The sequence below is a fragment of the Strigops habroptila genome, chromosome 13, assembly GCF_004027225.2.
Source record: "Strigops habroptila isolate Jane chromosome 13, bStrHab1.2.pri, whole genome shotgun sequence".
Classification (NCBI taxonomy): domain Eukaryota; kingdom Metazoa; phylum Chordata; class Aves; order Psittaciformes; family Psittacidae; genus Strigops; species Strigops habroptila.
Window position 1 is genome coordinate 4004086 of NC_044289.2, and position 17460 is coordinate 4021545.

The 17460-nt window shown below is 47.2% G+C and overlaps 1 protein-coding gene across 1 annotated transcript in view; it reads left to right on the forward strand.

Moving 5' to 3' along the window:
- RALY (RALY heterogeneous nuclear ribonucleoprotein) overlaps positions 1–17460 on the forward strand; it is a 129320-nt gene that overhangs the window by 30994 nt on the left and 80866 nt on the right. The window contains exon 2 of the mRNA XM_030503367.1: positions 14199–14289. The gene's annotated coding sequence lies outside the window, so the exon portion shown is untranslated. The remainder of the gene's footprint in view (positions 1–14198; positions 14290–17460) is intronic.

A 17460-nucleotide genomic window follows, 5' to 3' on the forward strand; every position in this document is an offset into this window, starting at 1 on the left:
AGAGAAAGAGAAGAATGTTGCTGTAAGAAGGGGTTGCTTCTGAAAGGGCAATGCTGAGATGAAGTGTAATAAGATGTTTCTGACAGGAGGCCATGAGGGAGCGCTCTCATGTGTACACATACACACAGGCTCCAAGATATATTTATATATATAAGTAAATAGCTGTTCACTCTCTAACCTTAACTCTCTCACCTTAAGCAAATACCACATTTGTTGGAAAAAAAAGTCCTCTTTCTTCCATGTTGGTGGTAGGAGTTGATAGAAAGAGGAAGGTACCTATATGCAAATGACCTTGGGGAATTATTTTTTCTGATTACTAATGCTATAAGATAGTAAGAACCAAACAAACAAAAAGAAATCAAAACTCCAGACCCCCCTCTTTTTTTCCATCTATTTGAAGCCTCTGGCTGGCAGGGTTAACTTACTTATATATCAGTAGCAATGTCTCAGTGGATACTTGTTTTAAGCTTGATCTATTCCAGGACATCTGAACGTGTGTCTCCTTAGCTCAAACCTAAAGAAAGAAGTGAAAGCATTTGTTCTTATGGCAGCCTCATGCCTATTGCGTCCTGTGGTCGGGACAAGTGTACTGACACTTAAACTCCAAAGGTTTTTCTTCTATCTGAATGTTCATCATGACGATCAGGGGGAGCTAGAAGTTATCTCTGATAACGAAAGCAACCAACCAAAGCAAGCATGGCTGGATTAGCCTCTTGCACTGGTGCACTCTGGGCATTGGCTTGAAGAACTGCAATGGAGCCCCCAACTTGAGTATTCTGTTTTTTCTGTCTCATAAATGCTCATAAATAACCCCAAACATAAAAAAAACCCTTTTTCTTACCAGCAGCTTTGTCTTGGAAGAAGAGATGAGGATCCAGCACAGCCCCTCTGTGCTGGTAGTTGAGGGCTTTATTGCTTGAGCCTGTTCACAGCCAGCTTGTGGCCGTTTCTCCATGTTGCAGTCTCTCCTTTAGCTTGAATCATTTTCCATCTGGCCTGATGCTTGTCCCTGTGGAAGGCAGCTGTATCACCCCTCAGCTTTCATTTGCTAGGATAAACAAGCCAAAACCAAGCAATCAGCTTGCTTGATGCTTCCCAGCTGGTGCAGCAATGGAACTGGATCTGAGTTGTGTGGGTCTGTCTGAGCTTTTCCCTTGGAAAAGCCTTCTGATCCATTAGGCTTTCTCCAAATGATGTTCGCTGTATTTGGTATATAAATGTCCTGTCGTGTTTCCAAGCTGCAGTGGTGACCTAGGGACTTTCCTTCCTCCTGGCCCTGTCCATCGTAGTGTGTCCAGCTGGGTGTTTGGGGCTGGTGCTTCCAGTGTAGCACTAGGAGCTGCGGCATCAACCTCCCAGTTGGGCATTGTCATCTCAGCAGGAGAAGAAGATGCCCGTAGGAACTGGTTATGATGTTTTCCACTTGCTCTTGCCTGATTTCTGCCTCTTAGCCATGCAAAACCTGCCGGAAGTTAAGCATTATGCACACCTTGTGAAAGTCTCAAAATCGAAGATGTCGTTTGTTTCAGATTATCAGACAGCTATGGGAGCTACAGAGAAATCTGTCAATGTCTTCTATAATCCCATCCAAGCAATATTTGTTCCACTGTGTGAAATAACTCAGTGACTTTCTAATTACACAAATCTAATTAAAAGCTGAATGTAACGACTGTGCCTAATCATAATGATACACCCATTTCATTTAAAAAAAAAAATTGCTTGTGTACAACAACCCATGTAATTTAGTACAGAATTAATATCTGCCTCCCTGGCTGGGAGCTGGGCAAGCACCAGCTCGTGTGGGCACCCCTGGGAGGTCCGTGCAGCCAAGCTGAGTCTCATGTAGCTGTGTTAGAAATGCTGGTTCTCTTGTAAGGAGGCTCTCAAGAGATGCCTGTGTAAGATGGGGATGAGAAAGGACTCTCCCAGCTAGCCGGGGCTTTGGGGGACTATGGTCTTGCACCATGACTAAGCATCCAGTGGCCACTGAACTGGGTTTTAGTGGATTTTGTGTCTGAAGCTCAGTGGTGGTAGAACAGCAGAGGTGCCTTTGCTTCATTTTCATGTCAGCTCTACCTAATGATCTGGTCTGCTCTCAGAGACCAAAGCAGCACAAACAATTATTTATCCCACGCTGAAGACCTTTCCTCCTGTGGCTTTCAGTGCACCAAAGCCTGGAGTGGATGGCACCCATCCGATGAAAGCCTGTTGTGTAAAACTTCTCAGACCTGCTTTTCCTGCAAGGTGTCTGCCGTCAGCAGTGAGATAAAAGCACAGAACCACTGCAGTGGGCAGAAAACCAGCACCAGCCATGCTGTCTGAGTGCCAGGCAGCTTGTCAGGCCTCTGCTAACTGATGCCCTGGTCTATTGATTCTTCCTTTCAGCTTTAATGCAGTGCCTGCTTTTACAAGAGCTCCAGCAGCATTCCTATAAGGAAGAAATGGTTTCTTATAGCAAGGCACAGACCTTAATCCATGTAATCGAGTGCAAGTTATAGAGGGAACGGCTGCACTTACAGGTCTGGAATTGTCTAGTAATATTTTTCATAGAATCCCAGACTGGTTTGTATTGGAAGGGACCTTAAAGCTCATCCAGCTTCAACTCCTGCCACGGGCAGGGATGCCTTCCGCTAGACTAGGTTGCCCGAAGGCTGGTACTTTTTGCTGTAGTTTATTGCTAAAATCACTCCTGCAAAAGCAGCTCTGGCTTTATCCTTTCCTTACCTTGGTGGCTGCAGGAGGAAGTTTGTCTTGCAGCATGGAGACTGCGCCCAAATTTGTCAGGTCTGCAAGAATTCAGATGTCAGAGGAGAGCCAAATACAGGATAGAGGGAATAATATCAGGGCAGTGAGGTTAAATAGATAGATAATTGATTTTTTTCAGTGATGGTCTCGGGTGTAAATTCATTGAGGTTAATGAAGTAAGGCAAATTGAATTGAAGAGCCCTGTATAGAAGGCTTATCCTGGCATATAGCTGGTTTCAGAGGCTCCTTGTGGTGCTCCTGTGGTGTTTTTTATGGCTGCATCCTGGTGTCAGCATTTTGCTCATTTACGTCAGCTGAGAGGAGCTGAACTCTAATGGCTGCAAGCATTTTAACTTGCAACCAAGAAAGTAAACCTCCCATCTTGTTTCTTTACTTAAATACTTGGTATGTGTATTCCGGGGGGTTTGTTTCTGATGTACCTGCAGTTATTTGGTGGACCTCTGGACCACTTGCTCTGGTGGTGTTGCACAGCCCTGAGCTCGCTGCATCCCAGCCCTGCATTTCTGCAGTTCCCTGGGAAGCCCTCTGAGGCATTGCAATTAGAAGTATCTTTGGGTGGGATGAGACATCAAGTATTTGCTACAGAAGCACTCATTTTGGCAAGCATTAGCTCTGGAAACTGAATTAAAATATTCTATGGATCACTGTATCCTGACCTGAGTTGAACTGGGGATGCATGGTTGACTGGGGATGTGGATGTGTGCTGATGGCAGCCACACAGCTCAAGTGGGATGGGAAGAGAAGGGAGGCCTGGCAGTCTCAGGATTCAAAAGCCCATCAGGATTTGGGTGGGAGGTGATACACAGTGTACAAGGAGGGTTTGCTAGAAATGAAGGATCCAGCCGTAACTTAGGGGGCAGAGGAAATACTCTCCCTGCCAAAAAGCTGATGCCCAAGCTTACAGGCTTATGTCATGCCATGCCTCTTGCTTGAGGAAGGGACAGGTCTCGGCCTTGGGAGCTGACATGCTGGCATCAACACATGCTGTGACCTTTTGGTCCAGAGCTCTCGTGGCCCCCCACTCTTGCATACCTTGCACCCTAGCTGAGCATCACCCCGGCAGGACCTGCCCCCCGTGTGCTGTAACACCCACAGCATTCTGCAGAGGACACTTCACCGTGGAGGTGTGAGGTGTTGGCTGTGCCTGGGTTTCCAAGGGAGGTGGCCCAAAAGAAAGGGTTGACCTGATGTCTTCTCAGGCCATAGAGATGCTTCACTAATTTCTTTCCTGCTGGCCTCAAAGCTTGTGGGAAGGACACGTCTCATTACAGAAGTGTGTCTGAGGGTTCAGCCACCAGCAGAAGGTCTCCTGTCCTTTGCATCACTTACATCTGGCCATTGTTAAATCCGAAGTGTCTGTCATGGGTAATAAATTGTACCGTGTCCATCCCCTGGCTGTTGATGCATTGCTCCACACAGCTAATTCAGCAGGATCTTTTGCTGCTCATGGCCAGACCTCTGAAAGCTTCTTGAGTCCTCTTAGTTCAGGGTTTGCTGTTCTAAATGATGCTGACAGTGAGCAGGATGCCTCATCTTCCCTGCAGCCCCAGCTGCTGCTTCCCAACGCCCGCTGGGCTCTGGCACAGCACTATTTAACCTTGGTAAATGAAACTTTGCAGGTGTTATTGGAGGAGAGGACTCTGCCAAGCAACAGTCCCCTGGGTCTCATATGTTCTTGGGCTTTCCTTGTGATTACCCAGCTCCTCTAACAACAAGACAGGAGCAAAATCAGACTGAGAAAACCTGAATCTTATCATGGCCTTTTGCAGCATTTTTCTCAAGCTTGGAGATCGGTGGGAAAAACAGAAGAAATCTTCACAGACTACAACTTCCATCCTAGTTAAACTTCAGTGTCAGCCCTGATATGCACTGGGATACTGGTATACAGTTATATATGCTGCAGCTACTGCAGGGAGATCGATGTGTGAGAGATGCTGTTCCAAATGCAGCAAAATATTCCTCCAGGCATATTTGCATCTTTCTGCCCTTTTGTAGTGAAGGACTCGTGGTGCAGCCAAAATTCTCGTGGCATGAAATCCACATGGCCCAGCTGCTTCTCTTGCTCAGGTTTTGGGGGATGCTTCATGCCTGTGTGGCTAATGCTTGTGTCTTATCAACAGTGGCCATCCACGGGCTGGTTTAACGGTAGCCATGGAACATGGTTATTCCAGAGTGGGCTATTCCTTAGGACTGCCACCTGCCAGCCGTGCCACCATGAAGTTGTATCCCACTGCTTTTAGCAGTGGACCTTATCCCTGGAGCTCTGGCCCTTTGGGCTGATGACTAACCAAAACCCATCTGCAGCAGATGCCCACATCTGGTGCAGGGCAGGACCCATGAGGAAAGCACAGTGGGAGCATTTTGGGCAGCACAGAGCAACCCAACCCTGCACCAGTGTAGGACATCTCCCACCCAACTCAAGATGCAGCCTCTGGGAGAGATATTCTCCTCAGATCCCACAAATTCTGCACAGTTTCAGTATGAACCTGATGACACCTGGATCCTGAGCTCCGTAATGTGGTGGGAAGGGGGAGAGCCTTTACCAGAGCTGTTTTCCATCCCCTGCGATTCCCCTCTGTTCCTGTGCATTACCCTGCTTTGTGCAGCAGCTAAAGTTAATTGAATGAAAGGTGTGAGCCTGCAAAGAGGGAAAAGAAAAGGAACCCCTGTGTCTGCATGAGAAATTGGACTCCTACAGCTGGTAGGAGCCTGTCTGTCACGCAGGCAGCATGTGTGTGGAGGTTTCAGCCTCTCTTGCTGAACAGTCACTGGCTACATAAACAAACAAGCTGTGTTTCTGTCTTTGGTCACCCTACCAATGCCTCTTGCTAGCCTCGACTTTTTGTCTTGTCTCTGTATTTTTAGCTGCAGAACATCCTGTCCCCAAAGCCGGAGGGGACCTGAGTTTTCTCATACCTTCCTGAATGTGTGAAGCCAGCTCTCGCCCTTCTCTGTGTCCCAATTTAGAAAAGGAGAGGGTGGCAATGTGGTTTCTTCCCACTTGTACCGGTGTAGCTGAGCTGAGGACCTGAGGTGTGAATATCCATTTGCCCAGGAGCTTATTGATGGTTGTGCTGTATAAGAGTCTTTGTGAAAGAGTGAGGAAGGCACTTACATGAGATGGAGTGACATAAGGTAGAGGAGCTTTTGAGTGCAGAGTGGTCTGTGGCCACAAGGCAGGGACCCAAGGGTCAGGTATAGACTGAAACCGTTCAGTGCAGGGGCTTCTGCACTGCACATGTGTCCTGTAGTGCATCTCCAGTATCTGTAGGTCTGCATGGAGCAGGAATCGTGGTATGTGTTCTCATCCAGGACTGCATGTTCAGGCATCAGTGTGAACCGCACTTTCCTCCTTGAGCCTAGCACTGAGGGGGTCCAGTATGATTTTTTCCTTCTATCTTTTATCTCATTCATATACAAAGAAATGGAGGGGGAAAAAAAAAACCTACACTTGATTACATTCAGCAAAATGCAGTGTTTCTTTCTATTCTACTGAGAGGGGGATGAGTTTGGGAGTTTATTCTCCTTTATTTAAAAGTCCAAAATGACCTAGCACAACACAGAATTAAATGTCACTTTGAATGAATGATCAAATGTTCTTCCATTTGGCAAGTGCTGAAATGAGCATGTGTTTATTTTATTATTTCAGACCCCCCCTGCCTTGCCTGAGCATCTGCATCCCAGTTCTCATCACCAGCTTGGTGGGGCTGCAGGCTCAGCTCCTCACCATCCTCTTTGCTCCCTATTTCTGCACCAAAGTCCTTACTCAGATGCTCACTTAGGCATGGACTTCAATTTAAGCAGCTGAATGGCTCCCTCGATGGAATTAAGGCTATTTGTGTGCTTGGAGTTAAGTACATGCTGAAGCACTTTGCTGGATGGAGGCATAAAAGCACACGAGCTTCAACTGAGCAGTAAAACAGGTTTATAAGGTACTGGGGGTTGCCAGCCCCATTCTTCGTCCCAGTGGCTGCTGGTGTAAGATGCCCTGGGAATTGTGCAGCTCCCTGCCCTCCACTGGTGCAGACTCAGTGTCCTGAGGCCTGTTGTTTGTGCCACACTGGTGTGTGTCCCTGAAAGATTGTGTGACCACTTTATCACCTGGGAAGGAGCCACTCAAGGTGACAAGGCTGCTTTCCGATGGCTTGCTAGCCTGCAGTGCCCGTGCTTGTAATATGTACTTGTAATACTTCAGAGATGCTGTTTTGGCCCTTTGAGGTGTCCCAAAGCAGGCAGGGTATAGGGTGATGGAGCGAGTCCCAGCCAGGGTGCCCTGGTATCCCCATCTGCACACTGCAAGTGCCATCGTGGGAAGCGACATGCAGGGATTATTCAGTCAGACAGATAAAAAGCAAGGCTGAGCAGATGCAGGTGTAGTTTTTACTCAGTGTGAGCAAGTTCATGTGATTCCAGCTGCTCCCCAGGTCCCAAGGAAGCCAGATCATACCACCACATTCTTCTGATCTTGCAAATTTGGTGGCGATGGCTTGAGCTTGCCCTTCTTGTCCTCTACCAAGAGAGGGTGGTGTGGGCTTATGCTGTTATCCCGCTGCAAACCAGGCTGAGAGAAGGCATTGCAGGCTACGCAAGGTTAGCTGGTTTTCAATTAGAGCAGAAATACGTATTTATTTTGCAGGGACATCCATACAGATCCTTAACAAAAGGCTGCTGCTGGACTTGCAGGAGCAGTGTTACCTGACCTCTCTGTGCAACTGGTGCTACCCAAGCTAATAATTTCCTGTCCAAGTGCCAGTCTGAGCAGCTGAGATATTTTGCATTTTTTAATGGCTCTCTACTGTGCCTGAATTAATGGGAAAAAATGGACTGAAACTACGATGAAGGTATTGAAGGGAGAGAATGACAAATTGGCTTTAGAGCATGGTGGCGGCAAGCACTGTCAGGGGTTCATGCACTGACCTTTATCTAAACAGAACTGAATGTAACAGATAAGAATATTTAACAATAATTAATGTCACATCAGTGCTGGGAACAAAATGACTACATCAAACAGGCAAGAAATCCACTGCAAATTACTCAAAAAGAAATGTCAGCTTCTTCATATCTGTACATTGCCTTGTGCTGGAATTAGACGGGAGGGCACGCGAGTAAAGAAGCTATTAAGAATGATTTAGGGACTGGATCACACATACATAAAAGAGCTAGAGAGGCGGAACAACAGCAGGTCTGCTGGACCAGAGCTGTGTAAACTCAAACATTAAACTGAGCTGATAATTGGGCGTGGGGATGAAGGCATATAAAGCACTTACCTCTGCTACTGAAGTTTGACAGGCAGTTTAGGGTTTCCCTTTCTTTTGCCTTCTGTCTCTGGGTGCTTCAGCAGGTGCCTCTTGCCCTGGTAGCTGAGCCCGCTGTGTTACAGATAAGATGAACTGTGGCTGGCCATAGATATTGAGATGCTTTTCATTCTGTTTCCAAGTGGGGTTTGTCCCAGCTTCCCAAGGGGCATGTCTGGAGGCTGGCATGGGTCTCTAGTTGCTCTGTCTGCTGCCACAGGCAGTGTCAGTGCTGGACCAGCAGTGGAGAGCAAAGCAGCTCAGGCTCCAGGGGGTGCCTGTGTTCATGTTGCAGACCAGGGGCCAGTCTGCAATCCCTATTTAATTAAAAAAAGAATGGTCAGTGGAGTTCCATTCACTCATCCATCAGTGGTGGACTTCATCAATCCGTGTGGCAAAATAAGCTGAGTGAGGAGGGAGTGGGAAGGTTGTTTCAGGGAGAGTGCTGGGCATCTGCAGTTCCATAGAAGTATTTATTGCTGACAGCTGGCACCAGGTGATGGGAGAATATCCTGAGCTGAGCATGGGATCATCACCTTGCTGCACATTTTTTATTAATAGCTGCAGGTCATAAAATCCCAGACTGGTTTGGGTTGAAGCGACCTTAAAGCTCATCCAGTCCCAACCGTCTGCCACGGGCAGGGACACCTTCCACTAGAGCAGGTTGCTCCAAGCCCCTGTGTCCAGCCTGGCCTTGAACACTGCCAGGGATGGGGCAGCCCCAGCTTCTCTGGGCACCCTGTGCCAGCGCCTCAGCACCCTCACAGGGAAGAACTTCTGCCTCAGAGCTCATCTCAATCTCCCTTCTGGCAGGTTAAAGCCATTCCCCTTGTCCTGTCCCTCCAGGCCCTTGTCCAAAGCCCCTCTCCAGGTTTCTTGTAGCCCCTTTAGGCACTGGAGCTGCTCTAAGGTCTCCCCTTCAGGAGCCTTCTCTTCTCCAAGGCTGCCCCAGCCCAGCTCTCTCAGCCTGTCTTCTTTCTGGCTGGTACCTCCAAGGCCAGCCCTGTCTGCAGTGCTTCACCCAACCTGCAGTGCTGCTGGCCACTGATCAGTTCCACTGTCATCAGGCAGTAAGGTGCCTCTGGATTAGCAAGGCTGTGAAAAATACCTTTCCAGTTGGTCTGGTGACCTTTTGACAGCAGGAGAGAACTTACAGCCAGAAGATGGAAATGTTGTGATTTAAAATTAGAAACAATGGTGACCTGTGTTTGCCCCTTGAAGCGGAACAGGAAAACTGACCCATCCCTGATCCCATCTCTGCCTAAAAGCTACTGTGCCAAGTTCGGCTCTGCTGGTTCAGTCAGTAAGAGTGTCTGATGCGCTCGGCTGCTAAACAAACCTAGCCCAAGGTTGAGTGAGCAGATAAATTCCAATTAGAGGATCTGAATATTGATTCACCAGGGAGAAAATATGACATTAGAGGATGACTGGAAGACTAAAGCCAAACTGACATATTGCTTAAAATGAAAGGCTGTGAATTTGCATCAGAATATAAGTGCAGGGCTTTGACAACCACAGGCAACAAATTAAAGTGCATCAGTTAGATGGAGTTTGTCCCTATTTTATCTCCTGTGGTTGGAAGTATGGAAAAGACACTTGTTAGAAAAATAGGCACTATTTATATTCAGAGTGTTAGTGATAACAGCCAGAAAGGCACAAAGCACAGGCATCTCTGCTCTGACAAGAGTTTCAGGCATCTCATTTTCAGGAGGAGTGTACAGTCCTGTCAGACCAACCAAGCAGACAAAGGAGCCTGGGAACATTTATGCTCCGAGCTGAGCCGCTCTGTGTTTGTTTTGAGGTGGAATGGTTTGGTTTCTCCATGTTCCCTGCTGCTCTCTCCTAGTGCTCCGGTGGAATTCCCACCTGCAGATTCTGGAAGGGGATTTGTGTAGAAGAGAGACTGAGGCACAAGCAGGTCCAAGCCCTCATGGAAGGCCCATGCCTGACAAGATCTCAGCATGGAGGGACACATGATGAGTCTGATTTTGGCTTTCCTCAGATGGGAAAGTCTTAGTGGTGGAAGCTGTTTTGGGAAGGCTGCCCTAAATCCCATGGGGACTCCTTAGCAGCTCAAAGGAGGAACTCCAGGTCTCCTTTCCCTTGCAACAAGCAGCATAACCCATCTGCACAGCTCTCCTTGCTCTTCCTTGATTCTGGTCTTGGCAGAAGGTTGACTGAAACCCTCAGTGTTAACTAGACAAAAGTGTTTCGTTGCTTTGTTCCTCCTGGTGCTGGGGTGTGGAGAAAGGGGCTGGGTGACCTGAGGGAAAGCAGAAACCTCCCACCCAGCTCATCTCCCAGGGCAAAGTTCAGCACCTCGAGGTCATTTCCAAAGTGGTGCACCCCAGTCTTATTTGCAAGCATTAGACCTAGCTGGACATCTTATCCGGGATGGTCCTTTCCAACCCTAACTATTCTATGATTCTATGGCAAGGGGAGGCAAAGTGATACCCAGGGAGGAAGAAAGTGGAGCAGCAAAACATGCAGGAAGGCACGTGGCTGGGCTGATGCACCTCCACTCACCCATCCTCTGTGCCAGCCCTGCCCCACATTTTGCAGGGACTGTTGTTGTGCCCCAGCCCATGATGCTGAAGTTACCTTCTCTCCTCTTCAAACCACTTGGCTCTGCAAAGATGCCATTTCTTCTCTCCTATTCCAAAAGGAATTTTTCCTGAGAAGTTTGAGGGAACAAAGGAAAGAAGAAACTAAAGAGAAAGGGAGTTTTCAAGTTACACCATCTGATTCTTGCTGAGATGTTCTGCTGGTGTAAACTTTTTCTACGTGCATCCAGAGCTGGTGCCATTTTACACCTGCTCCACACTTGGTTTTAAATGACACGTAATTATGACAGGCAGTGGAAAGACGAAGCTTCATCCCCAATTAAATTGCATTTTCTGACTCTTCGTTTCCTGTCCCAGCTGAGAAGGAAACCCCTGGAGAGCAAGATCTTTAAGTTTAATGAAGTAGGAGGTGCCTGCAGAATTAAAGCTAATTTAGAAGAAAATCAGTGCTGATGTATGGTGTTTCCAGAGTATTGTGCTTCTGTGTGGTGCCCCGGGGACTGTTTTGGGTTGCTGGAGATGCTGATGTTAGAATCTCAGGCCATCAGATGAGAGAGCATCCAGTCTGTGGTAGCTGCTGTCTGGAAATGTGTCTATGGCAGCACTGGGCTGGTCCCTCTACGTTTTCTGGAGTCCCTGATGGATCCCACTGCTGGTGCTAGTGCAGTGGCTTATGTTTGGTGTGTGGCCCTGGGGAGAAGGACGAGTAGCACCAGTCCCATGGGAAGATCCCTGGGGGTCCTTTGGGTGAGCAGGAAGGGCACACCTCTTGTTCTGTACAAAATACTTTAGAAACCCCTACAACAGACTTCCTGTTTCCACGTCTCCTGCCCTTGACTGTTAACAACTGCTGCAGAATTGTGGCTTTGGAGAAATCAGATGTTTTCATCAGGGTCTTCATCCCTGCATGGAGGGGGGAGGCTTTAAGCGTGGTGCTGGGGTGACATTTGCTGTGCTCTGAGCTCTGCTGGACCATGAGCACCACGTTCCAACCCCACTGCTTCACTGGGCAACTTCCCTTTGCTGCTTCATCAACATTCAGCCCAGTGTGTCGAGTCCCCTGCCCTGAAGACGAATCTTGGGTTTTTAAGAGTCTATGATATATCTTAGTCAGTATCTACACTATTTCATCCTTTATGCCTTCCCCCAACTTCCTCTGAATGCCATCCAGCCCCTGTGATTTATTACCCTTCAGTGTGTTTCGCTTTTTGTTGGAGAATTTATATTTAATTTTTATGCCTGTTATAGCATTCAGGGAGAGAAAGGAAATGCTTTGGGAACCCAAAGTGCAAATAAAGCAGCACGTTTTAGTGCAGTTACTTTGTTTGAAAGATGTTTTGTTTTGGCAGGGTACTTGCCTCCTTCCTCCTTCACTTTTGCATTGGGGGTTGAAGTGATTCTAGAAAAATCACAGCGTGGTGCACTCCAGTGATTGACTCCAGCCTTGCAAGGCTGGAGTCTGCTGCTCCTGCTGCCTCAGTTCAGTGGGACTCATGCAATAAAGAGTAACTGAGTATAAGAGCAGGACAGTTTGGTGTCTCATGTTGAAAGGAAAAAGAGGGATTACAGAGTGACAGAGGTGGACTTTCCTCTCTTAACTCCCTTGATCTTGCTCATGATGAGGTTTTTCAATGCCACCTCCTGCACAGCTTCCACTTCAGGTTGTCATTCAACTTTGTAGACCTCACCTAGGTCTAGTTTAACATCCCAAGGAACAGAAAGAGATGCAGTAATTTGGCCCTTGGTCTCAAAGAGGTGCACAGTGGAGCCAAGAGTAGGACTCAGATGCTCTTTGATGCATCATGTCCATCTGCTCCCCCATATTTTCTCTCCCCTTGCACACTTTTGAGTTTTTGTTATCATCAGGAGAAGGCTTTAGGAGCAAGATAAGCAGGGTATATAACCTTCAGGTCTCCAGCAGGCAGGATTGGAGCAGGCCATGAGCCATTTGCTTTTTCATATCCCTTAGTGTCTCTGGGATTTATGATGTTCAGACTTGGTTTGGCCTCAACTTTCTCTTATTCTCTCCCTTCTTCTGCATCTCTCCTGCATAAAGGCCCGTTCTTGTGGCATTGCCGCACTCATCGTTGATTCCAGCTCTTCTCATAGTCAGTTGAACTTCTGAGGGATGCTACCAGATCTCTGGAGAAGCTCAATTGACTTGAATGATGGGTCCATTTAAATGGAGGGGAATTGAAGAAACAGCACTGGAATGTTCTGTTGCGTTTTTGGATGATGGAAATGTTGGCCACATGACAGTGTCCCCTGCTTTTAGCCTTTGTCACTGTGGTGGCGTTTTCATGCAGGGCTTTGAACCCCTTTGCAGCATGGATCATCGGTGTGCAGAGACTTCTGCTGTGAAAGCCAGCGTGTCACCTCTGCTCAGCTCATTAGATATCATGATCTCGTTGTTGGTTGAAGCCCAGTGCTTCATTTCTCTGTCTCTTTAGTGCTTTTTCTGTTATAATTAAAAGCTTCATTCCGGTTTGACCTTTTGCAATGCTGTGGCATAGCTGAGGCTGAATTGAGGCTCTAAGTAAGGAGGTGTCTCCTGGCAGGCTGGGTGGCTGAACTATAACTGTTCAGCCTAACATTTACGATGACTGGCAGGAGCCCTGACTGCCCCTCCTGCCCTCCCCATGGGATCAGGCGTATAGCAGCCCATATATCAGAGTATTTTGCAGAACAGGCTGGAAAAAGTATTGTTCTTTCAATAAAATCCATGGTTACACAGGAGACATTGCTTGGGAGGCAGGAGGTGGGAATCGTCACTATTTCATGGAGATTGGAGAAAGCAGAGCAGCAATCTCACGGTGATTTATTGCCTCTGTTGTAGATCAGTAGCCCGAGAAGGCTGATTTTAAGGAGTAGATGGAAGTCACTGGATCTTCTTAATGGCCTAGGCACTGGAATGGGGGAATGGAGGCCTGGATCCAGTTTCCATCAGCTATGGACTGTCTCAGCCCATGGCAGGGAAGGGAAAGCATCTTGAAGTCTCAGGAGGTATCCTGGCAGCTCGGAGGGCTTAAAGAAACTGACCTAAAGCAGAACATTTCAATAACATCAACAAAATGTTTCAATTTGAGTTTGTTTAACCCAAAACAAAATCCTCACTTTCAAAACAGAAAAAAATTAAATAATAAACCAATGAAAAACATTCTGCTTTACTGTGGAGTATTTCGGTTTAAAGAAACCCTGTTTTCCCTGAAAAAATCCCAGCCATCATGACCAGTAATTGTTGCCTGCCTCTGTCTGCTGGGTACCCTGTTCTCTGCAAGCATGAACACAATGTTCAGCAGTTCCTGTGGGATTTCTTGTGCCCCAAACCACCTCCTCAGCAGCTATCCCGAGCACTGAGCCCTGTGAACACAACTGACTGTCTGCTCTGGGTTGAGCTCCTTGCTAAGCAGCTCAGAGTCTTAGCTCAGAAAGCTCTGGGTCTGATCCTTGCAGACAAGCAGCCGGCAGCTTGTCTTTCCAGTGCAGCACGCCCCTCTCTGCTGAGGGTTAGAAAGTACTGGATTATCTCCTCACCATCACTGGCACCAAAACCTCTGTGTCCTGATTCTTGCAGGGTGAAGCTGAGACCATAGAGGGGTGCTACGCCTGCTCCCAGACCGGTGACGAGAAGGACTGACAAACCCCAAGTGCCCACAGCAGTCCCGGTGAGTAACTGCGTCTTGGGTTCCTTTAGACATGAGGAATGGAGGGAGAGATCTGTGTAATTCCCTGGTGTTCTGCTGTGCGAGGCATGATTTGGCAGTGAGATTAGAGGCAGCAAGGACACCTTGCTTGAGATGCTGAATTGGAGGAGTGGGCTTCATGCTGTATTCAGGCTGAAGGTTTTCTTTCTTGGAGCATGCTGAAAGTGGCCTCATCTTGGCCTGCTCTAAGTGTTCAAGGAGTCACAGGTTGATGGATGTGCTGAGAATCTGCCGTTCCCTCGTGCGCTGTTGGCAATAGAAATGGGATTGCTTTAATTACACCCTTACGAGCAGATTGGGCATGGTGGCTTCAGCATGTTTTCATTTCTGATTTATTGCTTGTATCTCTTCTAAAAGTTTTAAGTTTTGGTTTGTTGCGAGTGAACATGACTATGAATGTGAGCTCTGGGGAGTGCAGAGGTGGGCTCTGCTCTTGACTTCCATGGTGCACACCCCAGAGTAAGACGTTGCAAAAAGCAGCTGGGGAGAAGCGCTGTGCACAGGGGACATTGTGCTTGGGGCAGACTCAAACTTTGCACAGCTGATGTGGTGGTGAAGGAGGGTGCCCTGAGTTTAATCACAACCCTGGTGCTGCCTCTGCACGGGGTAAGCAGAGCATCCTCTTGCAAATGGGCTGGAGAAAGCACGCAGATAGCTTGAGCTGAATGCACCTCTTTGAAGAAGAGGTTTTATGGAGGGATGCGAGAGGGTTTAGGGAGCAGGTCCAATGACAGCATGACCTAAGTAGTGGGATATGTTGATCCAGGAATCACTGTGGCTATTAGAAACTTGCTGCGCTTCCTGAGCAATGAAGTCAGTGAAGACCTGAGCTGGGAGTCTGGTTCTGTGGGAATTTCTTTTCAGTAAGAATGGAATAACAGGACTCAAGGTGAATAAAACTTGGAGTTTGCTTTTGCAGAGGGTGAATGAGTAATTGTCCTATGCACAACTCATGACATGAAGATGGAGCAGTGTGATGTTTTCAACAGCGGACTTCCCCTTCAGAGAGATAAAAGCAAGTCCTCAGTTTCCAGTTGATCAGGGTTTGCAGTCCTGGTGTAACACGTTGGTTTTAATTGGTATCATGGTTGATTTTTTCCTTGGGAACTTACGTAGGAGTGAGAAAACCCAAATGTGATCAGATAAAACTTGTTACACAGGCATGAGCTCTGCTGTTGCTTGGTGCACCCCAGCAGATACCACATACAGTAAATGGGATCCAAGAGTTTTACACTTCTTGCCCTATTTGGAAATCTAATCCAGGGAACTCCAAATAACAGAGGGGAAAAGATTGACCTGAACTTTTTCAAACCTGAACCAGGTAGTTGAAGGAGAAAGGAATTTGGGTCTGCTTATGATTTGTCTAAAATAATTTTCTGCTTCTAGCTTAATATACCTTCCCTTAGTAGTAGTGAGAGTATCTTGACATAAAGTAGGACTTAAAAATTCTGACATACAGATATATTAAACAAATGAGCTGACTAAAAACCCTTTTCTGCATGAATAAGAGAACTCCTGTGCCCTAATTCCACAGACCAGGATTTAACTCAGCAAATAAAATTACGGGATTCAGCAGCACTGAAGAATTACCTTATTTTATTAATATTCAAAACATTTTAAAAAGGAACACTGGCAGAAGTTTCTGAAAGTTTTGTTTTGGCTGTTGGCATATTAAACAGTGCTTTGAACTATGGAGCCGCCTTTTTGTACAGAGTATTTACTGTAAGTGGAGGAAAGTGTGTTTTATCCTGTGTGCACAGACTGCAGGGCTTGAGCTGCAGCAACTTCTTCAGTCCATGAGCTCTTCGCTTTCACGAGACCGCTGAACTCTTGAATGCTGCTGTTGATTATTTGCCTTTTTACTTTTCACTTCTCCCTCCAGTCATTGGCAGTGCACAGAATAAAGGTTGGTTCAGAGGAAGCTGTGAAACTGCCCATTTCTTGGGGGATGCAGGAAAAGCTGTGAAAATACCTGTCATTGAGGCAGTTAGAGAAGAGCTCTGAGAGTAACTCTGGAGAGCTGGGAAGGCTGATGAAAATGCTCATTATTGCAGCAATGCAGGGAAGGTCACAGAAACACCTGTAATTGAGTCCACCCATACAGGGTTGGAAGTGTCCCGTAGTGAGAGCAGGACACGGAGCATCCTCAGGTAGCTCAAGAAAAACTGGATGGATGAAACTTTCTGTCTTAGAAAAGCCACCGTGTTGGAGTGTGCCATTGCAGTGTCTAATCACAAATAAAGCCAGGCTGTAATTGCTTACTCCGGTCATTTATCAGGTCCAGCAATTCCTGTCCTTCCAGGATTAGGACGGCACTCGGTAGCCCTTTAAGCTACAATCTGGTAGTGACCTTCTTAGCACCCCGTGGGCCAAGGAAGGAAGCAATGTAACAGGCTGTTTAATTTAGAAAAGACAGTGCAGGTCAGGAGGAGGGTGCAGGTATCGGTGCCCGGTGAATATTGTAGGTGCAGGCTCTGGGTAAGGGCTGTGGTGGCCAGTGCAGAGGAGGCTGCAGGATATGAACGGTGCCTTGACAGGGTTCATCATCAACTCTAAGCAAGCTTCTCCATGCCTGAGATCCCTTCGTCAAGGAAGTGAACGTGCAGTAGGAGAACTCAGGTATCTCACTATAAAGTTGTAACTCATTCCAGAGGCTACGAGGTGTCACAAACCATGAGAAAACAGTCTCAACCCTTTAGGAGCAGCAGTGTGCAAAGCCATCGGAGCAGGCATAGCCTCCTGTTGACTGCTGGCTCTGCTGTTTGCAATGCTCACTTCACAGCAATAACATTTCTACAAGAATGGGCAAGTATTTTGTGCCTGGTGCAGACTGGCTTTGCCCTTTGTGGCTTGTTTTCCTTTTTTATAATATAAAGAATTTATTTCTCTGTAGGCAATTAGATGGCAGGATTTCTGCAGTGGGGATTCTGATGTATGCATGCACAGGTTCTTTATTTCTCGTCTTCTCTTTGGAAGATTATTGAATGCAATATCTCATCAGCAACATCCCTTCCCAGTGCAGGGATTACAGTAGAGGACTAGGTGAAGCTGAAGTACCCAGTAGTTCAGAGCAGGGTGCAGTGCACTTTGCTTTCTGAGCCCTGTTACCAGCCCCACATGTTTCTGACCATG